We start from the raw sequence: 20,392 nt of genomic DNA on the forward strand, positions 1-20,392 counted from the left end.
CTGTGTCTGCTGCTAATATAGACTGGTTGATAAAGAGATGCAGTAGTATGTATGTATAAAGAAGAAAGAAAAAAAACCACGGGTAGGTGGTATACAATTATGGACGGACTGCCGAGTGCCGACACAGAGGTAGCTACAGCCGTGAACTACCGTACTGTGTCTGCTGCTAATATAGACTGGTTGATAAAGAGATGTAGTAGTATGTATGTCTAAAGAAGAAAGAAAAAAAAAACACGGGTAGGTGGTATACAATTATGGACGGACTGCCGAGTGCCGACACAGAGGTAGCTACAGCCGTGAACTACCGTACTGTACTGTGTCTGCTGCTAATATAGACTGGTTGATAAAGAGATGTAGTAGTATGTATGTATAAAGAAGAAAGAAAAAAAAACCTCGGGTAGGTGGTATACAATTATGGACGGACTGCCGAGTGCCGACACAGAGGTAGCTACAGCCGTGGACTACCGTACTGTACTGTGTCTGCTGCTAATATAGACTGGTTGATAAAGAGATGTAGTAGTATGTATGTATAAAGAAGAAAGAAAAAAAAACCACGGGTAGGTGGTATACATTTATGGACGGACTGCCGAGTGCCGACACAGAGGTAGCTACAGCCGTGAACTACCGTACTGTGTCTGCTGCTAATATAGACTGGTTGATAAAGAGATGTAGTAGTATGTATGTATAAAGAAGAAAGAAAAAAAAAACACGGGTAGGTGGTATACAATTATGGACGGACTGCCGAGTGCCGACACAGAGGTAGCTACAGCCGTGAACTACCGTACTGTGTCTGCTGCTAATATAGACTGGTTGATAAAGAGATGTAGTAGTATGTATGTATAAAGAAGAAAGAAAAAAAAACCACGGGTAGGTGGTATACAATTATGGACGGACTGCCGAGTGCCGACACAGAGGTAGCTACAGCCGTGAACTACCGTACTGTGTCTGCTGCTAATATAGACTGGTTGATAAAGAGATGTAGTAGTATGTATGTATAAAGAAGAAAGAAAAAAAAACCACGGGTAGGTGGTATACAATTATGGACGGACTGCCGAGTGCCGACACAGAGGTAGCTACAGCCGTGAACTACCGTACTGTACTGTGTCTGCTGCTAATATAGACTGGTTGATAAAGAGATGTAGTAGTATGTATGTATAAAGAAGAAAGAAAAAAAAACCACGGGTAGGTGGTATACAATTATGGACGGACTGCCGAGTGCCGACACAGAGGTAGCTACAGCCGTGAACTACCGTACTGTGTCTGCTGCTAATATAGACTGGTTGATAAAGAGATGTAGTAGTATGTATGTATAAAGAAGAAAGAAAAAAAAACCACGGGTAGGTGGTATACAATTATGGACGGACTGCCGAGTGCCGACACAGAGGTAGCTACAGCCGTGAACTACCGTACTGTGTCTGCTGCGACTGGATGATAAATAATGATATAAAAAATATATATATATCACTACTGCAGCCGGACAGGTATATATATTATATAATGACGGACCTGCTGGACACTGTCTGTCAGCAGAATGAGTTTTTTATAGAATAAAAAAAAAAACACCACACAAGTGAAGTCACACGACAAGTGTTTAACTTTTTCAGGCAATCACACAATATAGTATACTACTAACTATACTGGTGGTCAGTGTGGTCAGGTCACTGGTCAGTCACACTGGCAGTGGCACTCCTGCAGCAAAAGTGTGCACTGTTTAATTTTAATATAATATGTACTCCTGGCTCCTGCTATAACCTATAACTATTAACTGGCACTGCAGTGCTCCCCAGTCTCCCCCACAATTATAAGCTGTGTGAGCTGAGCACAGTCAGATATATATACATAGATGATGCAGCACACTGGGCTGAGCAGTGCACACAGATATGGTATGTGACTGAGTCACTGTGTGTATCGTTTTTTTCAGGCAGAGAACGGATATATTAAATAAAACTGCACTGTCTGGTGGTCACTGTGGTCAGTCACTAGTAAACTCTGCACTCTCTACACTTCTACAGTACTCCTAAGCTCCAGTAAATCAGGTCAATCTCTCTCTCTCTCTTCTAATCTAAATGGAGAGGACGCCAGCCACGTCCTCTCCCTATCAATCTCAATGCACGTGTGAAAATGGCGGCGACGCGCGGCTCCTTATATAGAATCCGAGTCTCGCGAGAATCCAACAGCGTCATGATGACGTTCGGGCGCGCTCGGGTTAACCGAGCAAGGCGGGAAGATCCGAGTCGCTCGGACCCGTGAAAAAAAACATGAAGTTCGTGCGGGTTCGGATTCAGAGAAACCGAACCCGCTCATCTCTAGCCTCAGGTGCCTACCAGCATAAAGTTGGAGTCCTGGGAGGCATATCCGATTCCTCAATCTAGAGGATCCTGAGGCGTGTAATTGCAGCGTTCCTCAAAAGAACTAAGCAGTTCATATCAATGCCATTGGATGTGGAGTCCCTAACTGTGTTGAAGTGGCAATTCAATGAAGAAGGTCGCTTCCCACACATTATTAGGGTAGTGGATGGTACACACATTCCACTTGTGGCACCAACACATAATTAAATAATCTTTATGAACACAAAAATATTCCACTCTTTGAATGTGATGGTTGTTTGTGGCCCATCCCTCCAGTTCCTTACCCTGAATGCCTTGTACCCAGGAAGTGCCCATGATTCCCACGTGATTCGGCAATCAGGGATATGGCAAAAATTAAGCATGATGGAAGGACAAGACGCGTGGATCCTGGGTGAGTTTGATGCACATCATGTAGTATAGTTTCATTTGTGTTGTGGCTAGTGATGTGCACCGGAAATTTTTCGGGTTTTGTGTTTTGGTTTTGGATTCGGTTCCGCGGACGTGTTTTGGATTCGGACGCGTTTTGGCAAAACCTCCCTGAAAATTTTTTGTCGGATTCGGGTGTGTTTTGGATTCGGGTGTTTTTTTACAAAAAACACTCAAAAACAGCTTAAATCATAGAATTTGGGGGTCATATTGATCCCATAGTATTATTAACCTCAATAACTATAATTTCCACTCATTTTAAGTCTATTCTGAACACCTCACACCTCACAATATTATTTTTAGTCCTAACATTTGCACCGAGGTCGCTGGATGACTAAGCTAAGCGACCCAAGTGGCCGACACAAACACCTGGCCCATCTAGGAGTGGCACTGCAGTGTCAGACAGGATGGCACTTCAAAAAAATAGTCCCCAAACAGCACATGATGCAAAGAAAAAAAGAGGCGCAATGAGATAGCTGTGTGACTAAGCTAAGCGACCCAAGTGGCCGACACAAACACCTGGCCTATCTAGGAGTGGCACTGCAGTGTCAGACAGGATGGCAGATTTAAAAAATAGTCCCCAAACAGCACATGATGCAAAGAAAAAAAGAGGTGGACCAAGGTCGCTGGATGGCTAAGCTAAGCGACACAAGTGGCCGACACAAATACCTGGCCGATCTAGGAGTGGCACTGCAGTGTCAGGCAGGATGGCCCTTCAAAAAAATAGTCCCCAAACAGCACATGATGCAAAGAAAAATGAAAGAAAAAAGAGGTGCAAGATGGATTTGTCCTTGGGCCCTCCCACCCACCCTTATGTTGTATAAACAGGACATGCACACTTTAACAAACCCATCATTTCAGCGACAGGGTCTGCCACATGACTGTGACTGAAATGACTGGTTGGTTTGGGCCCCCACCAAAAAAGAAGCAATCAATCTCTCCTTGCACAAACTGGCTCTACAGAGGCAAGATGTCCACCTCCTCCTCATCATCTGATTCCTCACCCCTTTCACTGTGTACATCCCCCTCCTCACAGATTATTAATTCGTCCCCACTGGAATCCACCATCTCAGGTCCCTGTGTACTTTCTGGAGGCAATTGCTGGTGAATGTCTCCACGGAGGAATTGATTATAATTCATTTTGATGAACATCATCTTCTCCACATTTTCTGGAAGTAACCTCGTACGCCGATTGCTGACAAGGTGAGCGGCTGCATTAAATACTCTTTTGGAGTACACACTGGAGGGGGGGAAACTTAGGTAAAATAAAGCCAGTTTGTGCAAGGGCCTCCAAATTGCCTCTTTTTCCTGCCAGTATACATACGGACTGTCTGACGTGCCTACTTGGATGCGGTCACTCATATAATCCTCCACCATTCTTTCAATGGTGACAGAATCATATGCAGTGACAGTAGACGATATGTCAGTAATGATTGGCAGGTCCTTCAGTCTGGACAGATGTCAGCACTCGCTCCAGACTGCCCTGGATCACCGCCAGCGGGTGGGCTCAGAATTCTTAGCCTTTTCCTCGAAGCCCCAGTTGCGGGAGAATGTGAAGGAGGAGCTGTTGATGGGTCACGTTCCGCTTGACTTGACAATTTTCTCACCAGCAGGTCTTTGAACCTCTACAGACTTGTGTCTGCCGGAAAGAGAGATACAACGTAGGTTTTAAATCTAGGATCGAGCACGGTGGCCAAAATGTAGTGCTCTGATTTCAACAGATTGACCACCAGTGAATCCTGGTTAAGCGAATTAAGGGCTCCATCCACAAGTCCCACATGCCTAGCGGAATCGCTCTGTTTTAGCTCCTCCTTCAATGTCTCCAGCTTCTTCTGCAAAAGCCTGATGAGGGGAATAACCTGACTCAGGCTGGCAGTGTCTGAACTGACTTCACGTGTGGCAAGTTCAAAGGGTTGCAGAACCTTGCACAACGTTGAAATCATTCTCCACTGCGCTTGAGTCAGGTGCATTCCCCCTCCTTTGCCTATATCGTAGGCAGATGTATAGGCTTGAATGGCCTTTTGCTGCTCCTTCATCCTCTGAAGCATATAGAGGGTTGAATTCCACCTTGTTACCACCTCTTGCTTCAGATGATGGCAGGGCAGGTTCAGGACTGTTTGCTGGTGCTCCAGTCTTCGGCACGCGGTGGCTGAATGCTGAAAGTGGTCCGCAATTCTTCGGGCCACCGACAGCATCTCTTGCATGCCCCTGTCGTTTTTTAAATAATTCTGCACCACCAAATTCAATGTATGTGCAAAACATGGGACGTGCTGGAATTTGCCCAGATGTAATGCACGCACAATATTGGTGGCGTTGTCCGATGTCACAAATCCCCAGGAGAGTCCAATTGGGGTAAGCCATTCTGCGATGATGTTCCTCAGTTTCCGTAAGAGGTTGTCAGCTGTGTGCCTCTTATGGAAAGCGGTGATACAAAGCGTAGCCTGCCTAGGAACGAGTTGGCGTTTGCGAGATGCTGCTTCTGGTGCCGCCGCTGCTGTTCTTGTTGCAGGAGGAAATACATCTACCCAGTGGGCTGTCACAGTCATATAGTCCTGAGTCTGCCCTGCTCCACTTGTCCACATGTCCGTGGTTAAGTGGACATTGGGTACAACTGCATTTTTTAGGACACTGGTGACTCTTTTTCTGACGTCTGTGTAAATATTCGGTATCGCCTGCCTAGAGAAATGGACCTAGATAGTATTTGGTACCGAGGACACAGTACATCAATCAAGTCTCTAGTTCCCTGTGAATTAACGGTGGATACCGGAAACACGTTTCTCACCACCCAGGCTGCCAAGGCCTGAGTTATCCGCTTTGCAGCAGGATGACTGCTGTGATATTTCATCTTCCTCGCAAAGGACTGTTGGACAGTCAATTGCTTACTGGAAGTAGTACAAGTGGTCTTCCGACTTCCCCTCTGGGATGACGATCGACTCCCAGCAGCAACAACAGCAGCACCAGCAGCAGTAGGCGTTACACTCAAGGATGCATCGGAGGAATCCCAGGCAGGAGAGGACTCGTCAGACTTGACAGTGACATGGCCTGCAGGACTATTGGCTTTCCTGTCTAAGGAGGAAATTGACACTGAGGGAGTTGGTGGTGTGGTTTGCAGGAGCTTGGTTACAAGAGGAAGGGATTTAGTGGTCAGTGGACTGCTTCCGCTGTCATCCAAAGTTTTTGAACTTGTCACTGACTTCTGATGAATGCGGTCCAGGTGACGTATAAGGGAGGATGTTCCTAGGTGGTTAACGTCCTTACCCCTACTTATTACAGCTTGACAAAGGCAACACATGGCTTGACACCAGTTGTCCGCATTTCTGTTGAAATAATTCCACACCGAAGAGGTGATTTTTTTTTGTATTTTGACCAGGCATGTCAATGGCCATATTCGTCCCACGGACAACAGGTGTCTACCCGGGTGCCTGACTTAAACAAACCACCTCACCATCAGAATCCTCCTTGTCAATTTCCTCCTCAGCGCCAGCAACACCCATATCCTCATCCTGGTGTACTTCAACAGTGACATCTTCAATTTGACTGTATATGCACAAAAAGAGAAAGTATGACTCTTGTTTGGGCGCACTCTTATCTAACAATCAAATATAAGTTGTTGGGTAATATGCCCAACTATGGTAAGGTAGTCTTTTATACTTGCTCTCTAGGATACATAAAAATTCATCCGGACATATATGCCATGGATAATTGTGAATGGATCCAATGGAAAGTGGCTACTTCAAATTTAAGGAATGTTCTGATCTTGATTATGCCTGGATAACCGCATATAAGAAGATAGCCACATATTATGCTACTTCCGTCTGCCAAAGATCAGTACAAACAATGTTTGTATTAATGAACCCTGGTAGGGTTAGCTATATTGGTGGGAAAATCCACACATAGAAAAATAATTCTATTTGTCGGCCAATGAACACATAGAGAAAAGATTCTATTGGTCGGCCAATGACACAGACGGTCGTAACGAATGAAGTTCAGAGAATAGTAGGAATGAGTGTAAGTGGTGATACTGCTGTTGGTGTTAAGTCTATAGGGAAGATAGTCCTCCTACTTCACTGGGTATTCCCTAGAAGTCGCCCATCTAGGTACTGACCCAGCCCACCTCCGTTTAGCTTCCAAGATCGGACGAGATTGGGCGTGAACGCAGGGGTATGGTCGTAGGAAGGTTGGACCCTACAGCACCAATGAGAGTGCACCGAAATGGAGGGATGGAGTCCTCCAAAAAAGTGATTGGGACTGGGTGAGGAGGGTAGATAGCAGCTATTTAGATAGGTGTGAATCTGCTGTCCACGTTAGACTGAAGAGGCGTGTCCCCTGCGGGGGCACACTCCCCAGAATCGTGGATGAGAGTTCACAGAAGGAAGCCAAGTTGGGAAAGAAAGAGAAAAGCATATAATCAATTTGACTATCAGGAACTGGACTGCGGGTGCTCCTTCCAGCACTTGCAGGGGGCGTGCAATTGGTGGAAGGCGCAACCTCTTCCCGTCCAGTGTTGGGAAGGTCAGGCATCGCAACCGACACAATTGGACTCTCCTTGGGGATTTGTGATTTAGAAGAACGCACAGTTCTTTGCTGTGCTTTTGCCATCTTAACTCTTTTAAGTTTTCTAGCAGGAGGATGAGTGCTTCAATCCTCAGGTGAAGCTGAACCACTAGCCTTGAACATAGGCCAGGGTCTCATCCGTTTCTTGCCACTCCGTGACGTAAATGGCACATTGGCAAGTTTACACTTCTCCTCAGACGATTTTGATTTAGATTTTTGGGTCATTTCATCATCTCGGCCATCACTAGTGGCAGCAGCTTCAGCACGAGGTGGAAGTGGATCTTGATCTTTCCCTATTTTACACTCCACATTTTTGTACTCCATTTTTTAATGTGTGGAATTATATGCCAGTAATATATCAATAGCAATGGCCTACTACTATATATACTGCGCACAACTGAAATGCACCACAGGTATGGATGGATAGTATACTTGATGACACAGAGGTAGGTAGAGCAGTGGCCTACTGTACCGTACTGCTATATATTATATACTGGTGGACAGCAAACTGTGCAAAACTGAAATGCACCACAGGTATGGATGGATAGTATACTTGACGACACAGAGGTAGGTAGAGCAGTGGCCTACTGTACTGTACTGCTATATAGTATATACTGGTGGTCAGCAAACTGTGCAAAACTGAAATGCACCACAGGTATGGATGGATAGTATACTTGACGACACAGAGGTAGGTAGAGCAGTGGACTACTGTACCGTATTGCTATATATATAGTTATACTGGTGGTCAGCAAAATTCTGCACTGTCCTCCTACTATATACTACAATGCAGCACAGATATGGAGCGTTTTTCAGGCAGAGAACGTATAATACTGGTGGTCACTGGTCACTGGTCAGCAAAACTCTGCACTGTCCTCCTACTATATAATACTACTGGTCCCCAGTCCCCACAATAAAGCAATTAGCACACTGAGCACAGATATTTGCAGCACACTGAGCACAGTCAGATATGGAGCGTTTTTCAAGCAGAGAACGTAGATATTTGCACTTGCAGCACACTGAGCACAGATATTTGCAGCACACTGAGCACAGATATTTGCAGCACAATTTGCAGCCCACTGAACATAGAAACTGAGAGGACGCCAGCCACGTCCTCTCACGATCATCTCCAATGCACGAGTGAAAAATGGCGGCGACGCGCGGCTTCTTATATAGAATACGAATCTCGCGAGAATCTGACCGCGGGATGATGACGTTTGGGTGCGCTCGGGTTAACCGAGCAAGGCGGGAGGATCCGAGTTGCTCGGACCCGTGAAAAAAAAGGTGAAGTTCGGGCGGGTTCGGATCGTGAGGATCCGAACCCGCTCATCACTAGTTGTGGCTCATGACTCCTTACAGTACACCAACACCAGGACCACAGTTGGCATTTAATTCCATGCTTACAGCCACCAGACAGGTGGTGGAGTGCACAATTGGGCCCCTAAAAGGCCGTTTTTGTGTGCTCCACCGCACTGGTGGCGGCCTCATGTATTCTCCAGAAATGGTTAGTAATATAGTGGTTCTGTGTGCAATACTGCACAATATTGCTGTAAGGAGGCATGTGGAGCTGGCCCAAAACCAAATTTTGGGCCCAGAGGATGAGGAGCCAAGGGGTTGGCTGAACATGGAGGCCCGGGTCAGAAAACAAACGCAGCCATGCCCTTAGGGACAGAATAGTCACACAATGGGGGTGATTCCGAGTTGTTCGCTCACTAGCTGCTTTTAGCAGCATTGCACACACTAAGCCGCCGCCCTCTGGGAGTGTATCTTAGCATAGCAGAATTGCTAACGAAAGCTTTGCTAATTTTCTCACAATGATTACCCCGCAGTTTCTGAGTAGCTCCAGACTTACTCAGCCATTGCGACCAGCTCAGTCCTTTTCGTTCCTGGTTTGACGTCACAAACACACCCAGCGTTTGCCCAACCACTCCCCCGTTTCTCCAGCCACTCCTGCGTTTTGCAACTCGAACGCCTGCGTTTTTCCGCACACTCCCAATAAACGGCCAGTTTCCGCTCAGAAACACCCACTTCCTGTCAATCACACTCCGATCAGCACAGCGATGAAAAAGCTTTGTTATGCTGTGAGTAAAATACCTAACTTTTGTGTAAAATAACTAAGCGCATGCGCTCTGCGAACCTTGCGCATGCGCAGTAAGCGACTAATCGCAGTATAGCGAAAATCGTCAACGAGCGAACAACTCGGAATGACCCCCAATATTCAGGTATGCTTGAGTTATTAGCACGTCTGACAAGTGTTTATTGTTGTGGTTCAATATTATTTCCATACAAATTTGATGGAAGTTTTTTATTTTATAAAAAAAACAATAGTACTGCATTTGTGTTTTAAAAATACCTATTTACAGCAATTTTAGTGGCTGTACATAAAACATTGTAATATAGTAAAATTTAAAAATAAGCATGTCAAGAGTTAATGCACAACATCCCTGTAGAAGTAGTGTTGTGTTGGCAACATCTATATTTTTTCAAATAACTATGAGGCTATGTGTTTCTTTACCCATTACCATGGTTTTTTAAATTAAATGTTGCTGCATGTGTCTTTTGTTTGTGATGCATTGCTGTGTCTTATAGGCCCTACACACATGCCGATTTGTTTGAAAGATATGAACGATCTCGTTCATAAATGAACGAGAACTCGTTCATATCTTTCAGTGTGGAGGCTCCAGCGATGAACGATGCGCGGCCCCGCGCTCGTTCATCGCTGGTCCCCCATCGGCTGTGCATGCAGGCCAATATGGATGATCTCGTCCATATTTGCCTGCACTTCAATGGAGCCGCGTGACTGGGGGAGTGAAGAAACTTTACTCCCCCCGTCATTGCCCCCCCGCCGCCGGGTCGCTCATCGGCCGTATCTGCCTTCGGGCAGCTCGGCGGCGGATCGGCCAGTGTGTAGGGCCCTTTAAGTGATTTTTACTATTTTTATTTTTTGTTTCCATTTTTCAACAAACACATATAAACAAACCAAACACAACAATCCTGCAATGTTCAGTTGATTGAAGGACAGAGCTGTTTTGTAAGTATTTTGCTAACTCAACACTTACAGTAGCATACACTCGCAATTGCGTCCGCAACCGTGAGCACAGACCATACTGTTAATGTGTATTAATAGCAATAAAGCTTATTTGTATTTATGAGCATCCTAGCTGTCAACCAATCAACTGCAGGCAGACAGTATAAATATTCGCAATTTAGATTAATACGCCATTGTCACCATGCAAGATGCCACATCAGTGAGCGCAGCTCCTCACATCAGTTATGGATCACCGCATAGGAGGTACGCCAAAAGCTGTGGGAGGTCCAACCTGCGCCGCAGGCAGCCGCGGTTGCTTGCTGAATTACGGTAGCAAATTTGCAACCATAAGTAATACATACTGTAGCATTTGTGTGCTCATGAGTGTGTTTGCAGTTTAAGTTGTGTTATATTTGCAGCCATAAGTGTGTGTATGTTGTTTATCCTGGCGATATTGAAAATGTATGTTGGTATGCATAGATGTTTGTCTGGATGTATAGAGTATGTGTGTAGATTGTATGTTGAGTAAAGTACAAACATTAGCATACAGTACCAGTAATAATTTTGTGGTTATTTGTAGTATAATAAAAAATTTTGATGTTTTTTAAACAATAAAAAAAATAGGTTTCATCTTGATTTTTGAGTAGGGAATGTTGTTTTTTTACAAATGCTTTTACAAACCATAAACTGAGTTCCTATCTCCTTAGGAAGAACTGAAAGAAGAAGACCCTGGCAGCAACAGCAACCTCCCTCATCCACTCAACATCCCTCTCCCTCTCAAACTCCCTCTCCCCTCAGCAATCATCGCCCATTCAACCTCCCTCTCTCCCTCAACCACCTTCCCCATTCAACCACCCTCTCCCCCTCAACCACCTGCCTCCATTCAACCATCCTCTCCCCCTCAACCATCCGTGCCCATTCAACCACCCTCTCCCCCTCAACCAACTGCCCCATTCAACCTCCCTCTCTCCCTCAACCACCCACCCCCATTAAACCACCCTCTCCCCTCAACTACCCACCCCCATTCAAACACCCTCTCCCCCTCAACCACCCACCCACATTCAACCACCCTCTCCCCCTCAACCACCTGCCCCCATTGAACCACCCTCTCCCCCTCAATACCCACCAGTGTGGAAGAATAGGAGGAGTATGGGCCTATGGAGAAGTGTACGTTGTTTTTTTGCATTTAAACAGATACTTCAACATGTGTCTTCAACCTTTGGCTATCCAGCTGCTGTGGAACTACACAGCCCAGCATGCCCTGCAACAGTTGTGCAATTTGAGAATGTGTAAACTTTTGCAGCGCATGCTGGGATGTGTAGTTAAACAACAGAGTGGGAGCCACAGTTTGCTGACCCTGGACCTAGACCAGTGATGGTGAAACTTTGGTACTCCAGCTGTGGTTGAACTGCACATCCCAGCATGCCCTGCTAAAGTTTTTGCATGGCCAAATTGCTCAACTCTTGAAGGGCTTGCTGGGCTGTGTAGTTCCACATCAGCTGGATAGCCAAAGGTTCACCATACCTGATCTAGAGAGCGAGCTGTTGAAGTGTGCTTTGTACATTGCTTATGTATTGCATAATGGCCCTCATTCCGAGTTGATCGGTCGCAAGGCGAATTTAGCAGAGTTACACACGCTAAGCCGCCGCCTACTGGGAGTGAATCTTAGCTTCTTAAAATTGCGACCGATGTATTCGCAATATTGCGATTACTAACTACTTAGCAGTTTCAGAGTAGCTCCAGACTTACTCTGCCTGTGCGATCATTTCAGTGCTTGTCGTTCCTGGTTGACGTCACAAACACACCCAGCGTTCGCCCAGGCACTCCCACCGTTTCCCCGGCCACTCCTGCGTTTTTTCCGGAAACGGTAGCGTTTTCAGCCACACGCCCCTGAAACGCCGTGTTTCCGCCCAGTAACACCCATTTCCTGTCAATCACATTACGATCGCCGGAGCGAAGAAAAAGCCGTGAGTAAAAATACTTTCATCATAGTAAAGTTACTTGGCGCAGTCGCAGTGCGAACATTGCGCATGCGTACTAAGCGGATTTTCACTGCGATGCGATGAAAAATACCGAGCGAACAACTCGGAATGAGGGCCAATGTCTGAAGTTAATTATAATAATTGTTCAAACATTCTTTACAGATGCTGAGGTTGGAGATTGGAATGCGCTAATCCGTTTGGTGCTGGACCGGATGGAGCAGAATGTGCGCTGCCTCCTTGAGGAGATTAATGTTCTTAGAAATATTTTTGGTTAATTTTTTTTGTCAAAAATGGACTTTATATATTTTGTAATATTATTAGTAAAAAACGTTACCACAAATTTTGTGTGTTTTTTTAAAAGGGCAATATCATAGATATAGAGATGTAGCATCACCTTGAAAGTGACAAAATGAAGAGTGATAAAGTACCATCAAAAAAAACTCCTAACTGCCATTTTATATACACAGCCTGTGACATGGCAGTTAGGAGGAGATTGTTTGCTACTTTATCATTCCCCTACTAAACACATACAAAAATATGAATCATACATGCAAAAGTAACTAATGTGTACATAATGTATGTCATACATTCACTGTTTAATCCATCTCATAATAAATGACATATTCAACCACTTTTTAATAAAAAATTAAAAAATAATTACTGTTAAAAAATTCTAGGTATTGTGCAAATAGGACAACAAAGATATTAAACTGATATATTTGTTGCCTTAATTGCTGAATGTTATTGGCCAATTAGGTTGTCAAACTCTTTATTTGCAGCATTTGATCACTTATTTGTTCAATAACATTACAATTCCTTAGGGTAATTGTTTTTTAAACAAAAACAAAACCCATTGTGCGATTATTTGCAAGCTAGCGAATGGAACGCACATGTATGACTTACGATTTTCGGTCTGATCGCTCTCTTGGGTTGTGTTTGCACACTTGCAAATGCTGCTTGCATGCGCATTGAACAGGGATCAGGTCTGAATTACCCCCTATGTTTGCTTTTTGGCACAATTGAATGCTATGGCAACAGTTTTATCTAGCATGTACAGTGTTGTTATATTTTAGAACATTCTGGATACGTTTTGCATTAGCTGGCTTTGGTTAACATACACCATCAAATTTTTCGCCCTTAGACGTAGTGTTCCAGCTTGTAGTCTAGAGCTATTGAATCTGGCATTTTGGCTCCATTGTGCATTATCATAGCAGTGATACTGTTTGTTATTGTTCACTCATTCTGTCTTGCACACATTGCACTATTTCAAACGTTTTGATTATTTTCATCCTTATGTTGCAAATAATTTGGTTTTGTCAATACATTCATCCATGAGGAATCGCTTACAGTACTGCTGTTGAGTGCCTGTACACTGTCATACTGTATGACACAGCGACTTACAGACAAAATACCAATGCCAAGTGTTCCAAACACTCGTTAGAATCCCAACAGGCAGAATCCCGAAGTATGGCCAGGAGAGTTAGGGTTTTGTTGTGGGGGGAGGGTTAAGTTTAGGTGCCACCGGGGTGTGGGTGGGTGGGTGGGTGGGTGGGTGGGTGGGTGGGGAATGGTTAGGCATGGTAAATGCTGTTCAAATTTTTGTTACATAATCTGAAAGTGCACATAATACAAGTTATTTTTAATTGGTTTTGAATATGATATTGTCATTTCTTTATGTATAGTAGTCTTCAGTTCATTAATGATTCTTGGTTGATGTTTGTAGACCTCAGTGCACACAGATGGACCCGTTGGCTGTGTAGTGGTCTCTCATAAAGCTGATGACGATTTTTTTTTTGCCCAGTAACAAACATTCTGCTTGTTAACATAGCCAGACAAATGAAAGTGATCTAAGTTAAGAAATTGTAGCGATAATGCCGGATATGACCCACCGAGTGATGCAAATCTTCAGATATCAACTACAAATGTGTACAGATAGAGCCGCACTCATCTAAAGCGGCTCCATTGCAAACATGCAGTTTTAGATGATGTACTGTAATTTTGAGGTCCAGAATGTCTGGCACTTAAGATCTCGCCTTAAGATAAGTAGCGTAACCATGGTAAGCATATAGAGCAAAGGGATGTGTTCAGCATACTGGGTTTCGGGATGCTGGTGTCCATGTGACCAATGGAATAATCCCAACACAACTTAGAGACTGATGCTGGATCACCGACCGCGACATTTCAAAGGTGAGTATCGGGGTTAAGGCATAGGGCCCAGATGGGGGGGGGGTTAGGCACAAAGAGGGGTTAGGGTCAGGCACTTTGGGGGTTTGCCATAGCCACTTCCACATGAGGGTCAGCGGTAGCCACCACCCCTTGGGTTAGCCTTAGCCATAACCCCCCCCCCCCCCCCCCGACAATTAGGGTAGGGGATAGGGGGGTAGAACTACCTACCCCCTCCGATGTATGCATTTTCAGTGTTGGGATGCCACAGCTAGTCATGTGATACTCACCTTGCAGTATATATCCTGCCATACATCACATCCATACTACTTGACATCACATCCATACTAATGGCCTAATTGCAGATACACCAACATATGTGATTAATATTGTGAAGGACAGTGTTTCCAATAAAAGCTGTCCTTCGCGATGTATGCCGATCACTGGACTTCTGGTTATCGACCCCTGGGAGTCTGTACATGTGCAGAGGGACACAGTGGCTGTGGGACATGCTGGGATGGATCTCTAACACGGTGCAACATGGAAAGAAGCCCATAGGCTTCTATAGGGTAACGCCAGTTACAACCAGCTATTTAGGGTGTTTTGTCACTTTTCTGCAGGGTTATTCCATGCCAGTGCACCAAGGCATGACACCCACCAATTCAGATTTTCATGATACTTTGTGCATTCGATACTACCACATAGCTACTAACCCATGTCAAATTTTTCTTCTCTAGGCCTCACTGTTTTCGAGATATATCAGGTCATAGTTTCGAAAAATTGCTGGGAAATGCTGCTCCTGATGCTCTGTTTTTTCTGAAGTGTATCTGGAAAACAATTCACATACAGTATCAGTGCATAATTCACATGTCACTTTGAAATTTTGACCCTTTGTCAATCAAAATATGGAGATTCCAGTAAAAAATGTTTTATGAATCTTGCCTGACTCCGAGAGTCATTATACATTCCTTTACTTCATACTTAATATATTTTTTGGTGCAAAAAAAAGTGGGTTCAATTAGCATTATCAACCTGAGGCAGATGAGTTATCATGTCCCTTTTTTGTTTATATTGAACCGTAAAGTATACTTTAGAAGGATATGAAAGAAATATAATGGGATTTTGATTGCCTGTCAGAGTATTTTAATGTTTAATTATAATTCTCTTGTTAAAAATGAAAATTATCATTAGGTATAATTTTGCTCACCAGTAGAATATTTTAATTTGTATATTTCTATGTATTTGTGCAGATTTCTAATTACATGTAGGGGAGTATTAAGTTAGCTGCAATAACCCGATTTTTGTGTGAAAAACTGAGATTTTACTGCAAATCATGAAAGACCTCTATTCAATTAGCCACAATAATTATTGTCGATAATTTTACAGTGAATTAAATTTCTCCTACAGATGGAGCCACGCTAATGGTGGCTCTGTCTGCGCCTGGACGTGCCTGTCCTGGCACACCTATCGCCAAGAGCAGTCTCCATCCTGGGTGCATGTTCACTAGAATGGGAGAGCATCTCCATGCACTCCACCTGATGGTGATGCACCCCATTCACAGAATGGAAACGTCTCTCTGTGCACTCCTGGCATGACTAGATGGATTGCCTAGTCACGCCGGGATGGATTGCCTAGTCACGCCGGGAGTGCACATTTGTGATGAAGACGCACTAAATGTGTGCAGCACCATCTGTACTTTGTGCAGGTGCAAAGTTGGAGAAAATCTCTATTTTAAGGTAAAAATGTCAGGATTTGGTTCAGAACGCTCTGTGACACCCATCCCTATGTGTGTCGACCATTGCCAAGTCAACCTTTTGACCTTGTCAACCTTTTGACCCTGTCAACCTAATGCATTTCTACCATTAGTAGTCGACCTATTGACTGTAGCCCTTTTTAGTGTAGATCTATAGACCGGATACCTTCTTACTATTAACTTTGCATAATATACACAAAAAACATTGTGACAATATATGTGAATGAAACAAACATCACTCAAATTAAACAGCCAACTAGTTGACTAGCTGGAACAAAAATCTGGCAATGTATGGGAGCAAATGACAATCACCCATTTACTTCCAAACACTGGAAACCATGTAAAAATGGTCGTTCAGGCAAGTTTGTTAAAACAAACAGATTTAAGTAATTTGTCTGAACAATCAATTTAGTCTTTTTTGGGACTAAACAGGTGATTGTTGTTTGCTTTTCTAACACCCCAGTGGAGTGTTAGAGGATCAACTGGTGTGGGTTGCTCACTGATCGGTGAGACATTCCAGTTGCTTCTTCTAGATGTGGCATGTCCACAGTAGACTGTTGGTTCCCAGACACTCATCGCAGCAATGACACAGAAAATAAATATATTGTGTTTTTATTAAGCTCCAACACCTTTATGCTTCTGGTTCTCCTTATGCGAGTAGTTAGCAATATCACATTAAGTGTAACCTTACACATTAACTTTAATATTACACATTACTTATACAATTACACAAACAATTGACAATTATAATAATCCTAAACATGATCTTCAAGTAATTCTATAGGGTTGGAAGTGTACTAACAATTATTTAGTCAAGCTCAGGTTGACCAACTCAAAAGGTACAGTACCGGTTCCTGTAACAAGTATTAACTCTGTTATTCAGGAAATTAAGTAAATTAGTAATTCGTCTACAACAGTCTTATCCTATATGAGTATAGGTGATGTAATATCCTAAAAGTATTCTCAAAGTTGTTGCTGACACTTCTGTATGACTACGTGACTGATGCTTATTATTTTAAAGAGGGAGACAGAACTTGAAAAAGTCTTCAGCTCTACTGAAGACCTTGTATGGAGCAAACCCAGGTTTATGATAAATCTAGTGGCTCTTTTTAATGGGTATTAGGTAACTTCTACAATCTGGCTGTTCATTTGCGAGTATAAGTCACATTTAATGTTTTAAGCTGTATAACTCCTAATAACTTGCAAAGTGTTTGATTATTCTGACTGTACAGGGACAATGGGGTCTATTCAAGAAAAAAATTAAAATTTAATTGTTACTTATCTATTCAATGCTATATATAGCTGCAATAAGTAGCAGTTCATGTATACTCACCCTTCTGGTGATGCAATCCAGTATCCTGGGGACCAGCAGTGAGGTCTTCTCCAGGTGATCCCCTCTGCAATGAGCAGAGTCAACCAGCGGGTCTGTCTGTGCATGCACCGACAGCTGACCTCCCAGGAGGCCGCAGGGGCTGCTGGGTGGTCAGGGGGCAGAGCCAGCACAGGTGATGGACACAGAAGCATTCAGCTTCCCTGCACTCTACAGAGCTTTACATTCCTTCAGGAATCACACTCAACATACTACAGTATAGTGATGCGATTCAGCCGTGGAGCTGGGGTGCCGCTGGAGAAGTCAGGAACTTCTCCGCGGTAACCTGCTCCATAAATAGCACAAAGCAGAGAAAAGCCCTGTTTTGTGGAAAACAGGGTTTTTCTCTGTTACATGAAAAGACTTCAATAAAAGCCGCTGAGGTTTCCTGAGGGCTGCAAAACTTCACAATTATTGCTATAACATGGATGATTAAATGAGGTAGTCTTTTATAACTAAATATGGTAGAAAATGTTTCTTTGCTCTTTCTAAAGTTAGTTTAGCCGTGGAAGGTATTTATAGCTCACTACTGCATTAGCTAAAGGTTATTGCAGTGTCTGTGTCTTTAAGATATGCACGTCTGAGTCTGTGGTCCAGTACTGTATTATCCAGCACTTGTGCTTAATTCTCTCTCATATCCTAAGGGCAGATGTATTAAGCCTGGAGAAGTGATAAAGTGGAAGGTGATAACGCACCAGCCAGTCAGCTCCTAACTGTAGTTTTTCAAACCCAGCCTGTAAGTTGACAGTTAGGAGCTGATTGGCTGGTACTTTATCACCTTCCACTTCACGTCTCCAGACTTAATACATCTGCCCCTTAGTTCTTTCTTGGGTACAGTAAAGTGTCAGTGTTGTGTGAGGCTGTGATAAATAAAGACTACCTCTGTCTGAAGTCTTCAGAGCATACACTGCTCCACAATGTGTAACTGTAGTCTGCCCCTCGGTGACAGTCTGAATATGCTGCTCTGATCCCAGAGCTCAGCTGTTCCCCAAACTGATGAAAGGGAGTCACTTTCCCTGGTCCTCCTCCATTGTCTATAAGGATTAGTTGGTATACGTTTGTTCAAGAGGTGGGTAGGATACACCTCACACCCTCCTCTCAGTTCTCCAGAATGGCTGTCTTCAGTATGCCTCCTCATAGCACAACTCTGCTCACCATGTCAGTTACCTCAGCTCTCCCCTGACCAACTGTGTCTTTCTTCCAACTTTCACTGACCTTACCACCTGACTGGTCATATGACAACCTCCTGACCTCCTGAGCAGCTGCAGAGGCTGCTCAGGAGGTCAGGGTTTCGTTCCAAGCAGCCAACTAGTTGGCTGATAATCCTTTATATCTATGGCTTGCTTTAGAAGGGAGAACAACAGAATGCCCATAAAGAGAGATTCCCTCATTTTAAATGAAACACAGAACCAGGGCACCCATCGGAATTTAAGTTTGCTTGGGTCTTATAATACACCACATTCTTCTTTTGGGTGTCAAATAAAATGAAACTTATTTTTTGCCTGCTTATTATGTTAATTTGGGATGGAGAAATAAACTAAAATATGTTAAAATTGGGATTGAAAAAGTATTGTATTAAACCTGACATTGTTCTGACGCATGTGAAACTACATGAAATGTAATGTCCTCAGTCTAACTAATAGCAGAAATATTAAATTGCTAACACTACTTACAATTTTATTTTTGACTTCACACTTGCAGTAAAATTTAGCTCAAAGTCTTGTCCAAACTTTTCACGTTTGACCTACAGTGAAACGGCTGAAACTGTTATAGCTGCACATTGTGGAGGCTTAAGAAGAAAATAGAGAGTGCAGAGACGGAAATAAGCAGATGGCTAAAGATGAAGGTCAAATCAGATTGAGAAGTTTGTCAAAATGTGATGACATTGGTAATCTGTAAACTGTTATTGCACCTAGCTGGAGGTGCTGAAAAACATTTTGAAATTACGGAAAGAAAAAAACAGTGAAGTCTCCAGCACACAGGCAGGAATGATTGCCTGGAGTGGTTCCACTATATGGATGTATGCCAGATGTAGAGAGCGACATATCTGGAATTAATGATATTAAACATGCTTTTCTTTTATGCTCAATAATAACTCTATTATGATTGATACAAACCGCAGACACTTTATCTAGTACAAATGGAATCGTCTGTCATTGACTATATTAAATCATCAATTTCTGCATGATGAGGATCGTTTAAGGTAACTAATCATCTGTCTCGTTCTGCAGTCTTTAAGGGTGATCAGATAACATTTTGAATACTGCCTGAGCAACCATGACAATCTAACCCTTCCTTGTAAGGATTGAGAGGGGCCCATTATGCCGTCAAACCCTGTGAAAATATCATGGCTTTTTCTCTACATAATATGCTGCTGTAAATAAATCACTCTGCGCAGCAAAGTTTATTGATCACCAGCACTTCCTTGCTTGTGTCTAGTGAAGTCTCTACAGAGTAAAACGCTGCTTTGTATTTTGTCCTGTCAAAATATTAAACGGCTCTGTCAAGCACAGTCAGTCTAGCATTGATGGTGTAATTCCGCTCTAGCCTTCCTCATTTTGATTTTTTTTTCCCTATCAGTTGCATGTCTTACAAAGCACATTTAAGAAAAGAAAATTCCAACCAATTATATCCTCATAAGAGTATGAAGCTTTAATATAAAGTGTCCTAATTTAGAGAAGGAAATACTGGACTTCTGGACAGAAAATGGGGTTTAAATAAAAAGGTGAACAAAAAAACCCCTAGTTGAAAAAATTAAACTTGGCTTATTTA

General features: G+C 43.4%; 1 long non-coding RNA gene and 1 pseudogene across 1 annotated transcript in view; both read right to left on the minus strand.

The window, feature by feature from the left end:
- Positions 1–18,796, minus strand: part of LOC134943450 (uncharacterized) — a 40,885-nt gene extending 22,089 nt beyond the window's left edge. Inside the window, exons 1-2 of the long non-coding RNA XR_010181546.1 lie at positions 18,501–18,796; positions 15,212–15,325 (exon numbers count right to left, since the gene is read on the minus strand). This is a non-coding gene — a long non-coding RNA (uncharacterized LOC134943450). The remainder of the gene's footprint in view (positions 1–15,211; positions 15,326–18,500) is intronic.
- On the minus strand, positions 6,831–6,949 carry LOC134947381 (5S ribosomal RNA; annotated as a pseudogene).
- Positions 18,797–20,392: the final 1,596 nt, after the last annotated feature.

Source organism: Pseudophryne corroboree, chromosome 7, assembly GCF_028390025.1.
Source record: "Pseudophryne corroboree isolate aPseCor3 chromosome 7, aPseCor3.hap2, whole genome shotgun sequence".
NCBI lineage: Eukaryota > Metazoa > Chordata > Amphibia > Anura > Myobatrachidae > Pseudophryne > Pseudophryne corroboree.